Source organism: Rhinoraja longicauda, unplaced genomic scaffold (assembly GCF_053455715.1).
Source record: "Rhinoraja longicauda isolate Sanriku21f unplaced genomic scaffold, sRhiLon1.1 Scf000060, whole genome shotgun sequence".
NCBI lineage: Eukaryota > Metazoa > Chordata > Chondrichthyes > Rajiformes > Arhynchobatidae > Rhinoraja > Rhinoraja longicauda.
In genome coordinates this window covers 535001-540000 of record NW_027601278.1, presented here as the reverse complement: position 1 = coordinate 540000, position 5000 = coordinate 535001, and positions in this window count along the sequence as shown.

Here is a 5000-nt window from a genome sequence, read left to right as displayed (position 1 = left end):
GGCAGGCGGAATATTTTAAAAGCACTGTTCTGTACGAAGTGCACAATGTCCGTTGGGGAAATGCAGCTGGGGGTCGGTCGACCGGCTGACGACGCCTGCCTGCCGATTTGGTTCACGATGTCCCCGCCGAAGGCGGCATACTTGAAAGTACCGCCGTTCGCGGCGCGCAATTTGCGGGGGGAGGAATTGTTAGTGCACGTCTGTGTGCTAGGTGACGATGCTTGCCGACTTGGTTCATGCCGTCCACGCCGAAGACGGCGCCGTTTAAAGTACTGCCGCTCGAGGTGCACAATTTGCGGGGGAATTGTTAATGGGCGTCGGCGTGCTGGGTGACGATGTGGAGATGTGGAACGCCGAGCCAGATCTATCTTATTTGTTTGCTTGGCCCACTGGACTTTGCGTGGGCTTTGCAACACTGTGTGCTAGGTTAAATCACGGCCAATAGAGTGAGTGTTTTTAATGATCCTGATCTGATAAGGGGACTAGAGGTAAAAGAGCCGTTAGGAGGCAGTGATCACAACACGATAAGTTTTACTCTGCAAATGGAAAGGTAGAAGGGAAAATCGGAAGTGTCTGTATTACAGTATAGCAAAGGGGATTACAGAGGCATGAGGCGGGAGCTGGCCAAAATTGACTGGAAGGAGGCCCTAGCAGGGAAGACGGTAGAACAGCAATGGCAGGTATTCCAGGGAATAATGCAGAGGTTGCAGGATCAATTTATTCCAAAGAGGTGGAAAGACTCTAAGGGGAGTAAGAGACACCTGTGGCTGACAAGGGAAGTCAGGGACAGCATAAAAATTAAGGAGAGGAGGTATAACATAGCAAAGAAGAGTGGGAAGACAGAGGATTGGGACTCTTTTAAAGAGCAACAAAAGTTAACTAAAGAGGCAATGCGGGGAGAAAAGATGAGGTGCGAGGGTAAACTAGCCAATAATATAAAGGAGGATAGCAAAAGTTTTTTTAGGTACGTGAAGAGGAAAAAAATAGTCAAGGCAAATGTGGGTCCCTTGAAGACAGAAACGGGGGAATTTATTATGGGGAACAAAGAAATGGCAGACGAGTTAAACCGTTACTTTGGGTCTGTCTTCACTGAGGAAGATACACACAATCTCCCAAATGTTCTAGGGGCCGGAGAACCTAGGGTGATGGAGGAACTGAAGGAAATCCACATTAGGCAGGAAATGGTTTTGGGTAGACTGATGGGACTGAAGGCTGATAAATCCCCAGGGCCTGATGGTCTGCATCCCAGGGTACCTAAGGAGGTGGCTCTAGAAATAGTGGAAGCATTGGAGATCATTTTTCAATGTTCTATATAGATTCAGGATCAGTTCCTGTGGATTGGAGGATAGCAAATGTTATCCCACTTTTTAAGAAGGGAGGGAGAGAGAAAACGGGTAATTATAGACCAGTTAGTCTGACATCAGTGGTGGGGAAGATGCTGGAGTCAATTAGAAAAGACGAAATTGCTGAGCATTTGGATAGCAGTAACAGGATCATTGCGAGTCAGCATGGATTTACGAAGGGGAAATCATGCTTGACAAATCTACTGGAATGTTTTGAGGATGTAACTAGGAAAATTGACAGGGGAGAGTCAGTGGACGTGGTGTACCTCGACTTTCAGAAAGCCTTCGACAAGCTCCCACATAGGAGATTAGTGGGCAAAATTAGGGCACGTGGTATTGGGGGTAGGGTACTGACATGGATAGAAAATTGGTTGACAGACGGAAAGCAAAGAGTGGGTATAAATGGGTCCCTCTCGGAATGGCAGGCAGTGACCAGTGGGGTACCGCAAGGTTCGGTGCTGGGACCCCAGCTATTTACGATATGCATTAATGACTTAGACGGAGGGATTAAAAGTACCATTAGCAAATTTGCAGATGATACTAAGCTGGAGGGTAGTGTGAATTGTGAGGAAGATGCAATAAGGCTGCAGGATGACTTGGACAGGTTGTGTGAGTGGGCGGATACATGGCAGATGCAGTTTAATGTAGATAAGTGCGAGGTTATTCACTTTGGAAGTAAGAGTAGAAAGGCAGATTATTGTCTGAATGGTGTCAAGTTAGGAGGAGGGGGAGTTCAACGAGATCTGGATGTCCTAGTGCATCAGTCAATGAAAGGAAGCATGCAGGTACAGCAGGCAGTGAAGAAAGCCAATGGAATGTTGGCCTTCGTAACCAGAGGAGTTGAGTATAGGAGCAAAGAGGTCCTTCTACAGTTGTAGCGGGCCCTGGTGAGACCGCACCTGGAGTACTGTGTGCAGTTTTGGTCTCCAAATTTGAGGAAGGATATTCTTGCTATGGAGGGCGTGCAGCGTAGGTTCACTAGGTTAATTCCCGGAATGGCGGGACGGTCGTATGTTGAAAGGCTGGAGCGATTGGGCTTGTATACACTGGTATTTAGAAGAATGAGGGGGGATCTTATTGAAACATATACGATAATTAGGGGATTGGACACATTAGAGGCAGGAAACATGTTCCCAATGTTGGGGGAGTCCAGAACAAGGGGCCACCGTTTAAGAATAAGGGGTAGGCCATTTAGAACGGAGATGAGGAAGAACCTTTTCAGTCAGAGAGTGGTGAAGGTGTGGAATTCTCTGCCTCAGAAGGCAGTGGAGGCCAGTTCGTTGGATGCTTTCAAGAGAGAGCTGGATAGAGCTCTTAAGGATAACGGAGTGAGGGGGTATGGGGAGAAGGCAGGAACGGGGTACTGATTGAGAGTGATCAGCCATGATCGCATTGAATGGCGGTGCTGGCTCGAAGGGCTGAATGGCCGACTCCTGCACCTATTGTCTATTGTCTATTGTCTATAATCAACCACTTTATTTTGCCCGTCTTTGTGACTCCTCTTTGACACGTCGATCACCGCTGAGGCTGTTTTACCTGTTTCCCCTATGTACCGTAAGGTACACTCCTTACATTGAACTGCATACACCCCATTATTTCGCTCACGGGTTATCCTCTGTGCTATCCAGTCTCTCCTGTCACCCTGTTCTATGTTTTTGTCTATTACCCAGTGGGAGCAGGCCCCATATTGACATTAATTTGTAACCCTACTGCTCCCCTCGTCTGCTGGTTTTATCACCATCTCATGTTTATCCCTCAGCTCTGCCGTGGTCTCCCTCTCTTTTTTTCTGGTGAGGTTCGGCCTATCCTTTGTCATGGGCATATCCCAGGCTGTTTTAGTAACGTTCTTTTAAAACGTGTCGTGTTTGTTTGGCTTTACCCACGTTCCAGCATTAGAGGCCAATTTTTGCAATGTTTCCTGGGTGGGATTTGCCGGTTTTACAAATGGTGTCACTATCTCACCCTGCTTCCTGATACCCTTATGGGGTCGGCTCTGTTCTTGCAGAACCCTCGGGTGGTGCAGAGTCTGGGCCTTGTTATCAATATCTTGCCCTGCTTCCCGATACCCTTGCGGGTTCGGCTCTGTTCTTGCAGATCCCTCAGGTGGTGCAGAGTCTGGGCGGCATCGTCACCCAGCACACCGACGCCCACTGAAAATTACCCACGCACAGTGCGCGCCTGGAGCGGCAGTAGTTCAAACTACCCCTACCCCTACCCCTACCCCTACCGCTACCCCTACCCCTACCCCTACCCCTAACCCTAACCCTAACCCTAACCCTAACCCTAACCCTAACCCTAACCCTAACCCTAACCCTAACCCTAACCCTAACCCTAACCCTAACCCTAACCCTAACCCTAACCCTAACCCTAACCCTGACCCTAATGCAGGCAGAGTTATTTATAAAGTGGCCCAGACTCTGCACCACCTGAGGGTTTTGTAACAGAACCAACCCCATAAGGGTTTCAGGAAGCAGGGCAAGATATTGATAACAAGGCGCAGACTCTGCACCACCTCAGGGTTCTGCAAGAACAGAGCCGACCCCATAAGGGCATCAGGAATCAGGGCAAGATATTGATAAAATGGCCCAGACTCTGCACCACCTGAGGGTTCTGCAAGAACAGAGCCGACCCCATAAGGGCATCAGGAAGCAGGGCAAGATATTGGTAACAAGGCCCACGGGGAAGGCGGCATACTTTGGGGTTATTTTGTAGTGAGTTTTGAAGGCATGTGCTAGTGTTACGCATACCGAGGGCGCGCAAAGTTCGGCGCGCCCGGGCCAAAACGCCTCTGCTGGCCGCGGCCGAGTCGGCCGACGGATTGCCACGGACTTGCTTGACGACCTGTCACTCTCCGTGCATCGGTTGCACGCCCGGTTCGTCCTTTCCATTTGTTTCATGATGTACACGCGGCAGGCGGAATATTTTAAAAGCACTGTTCTGTTCGAAGTGCACAATGGCCGTTGGGGCAATGCAACTGGGGGTCGGTCGACCGGCTGACGACGCCTGCCTGCCGATTTGGTTCACGATGTCCCCGCCGAAGGCGGCATACTTGAAAGTACTGCCGTTCGCGGCGCGCAATTTGCAGGGGGGAGGAATTGTTAGTGGACGTCTGTGTGCTGGGTGACGATGCTTGCCGACTTGGTTCATGCCGTCCACGCCGAAGACGGCGCCGTTTAAAGTACTGCCGCTCGAGGTGCACAATTTGCGGGGGAATTGTTATTGGGCGTCGGCGTGCTGGGTGACGATGTGGAGATGAGGAACGCCGAGCCAGATCTATCTTATTTGTTTGCTTGGGCCACTGGACTTTGCATGGGCTTTGCATCATTGTGTGCTACGTTAAATCACGGCCAATTGAGTGAGTATTTTTTATTCAACCACTCTATTTTGCCCGTCTTTGTGACTCCTCTATGACACGCCGATCACCGCTGACGTGTTAATCTGCGTGTTAGGTATCTCGGGGGTCAGTTGGACGGACAGATGTGTAAGGGTTTTGTTCGGAAGGATCGTTGAGTGTAAACGGTGAACGGGGGTTAAAGGCCCTGAGGTTTCAATCCTCTAAAGAATGTAAAAGGTCTGACGCGTTAGCTAGCAGCTAATGAGGTGAACCTAGCAGCTAATGAGGCTCTCTCTCTCTCACGGCCCCGGGACTCCCTCCCT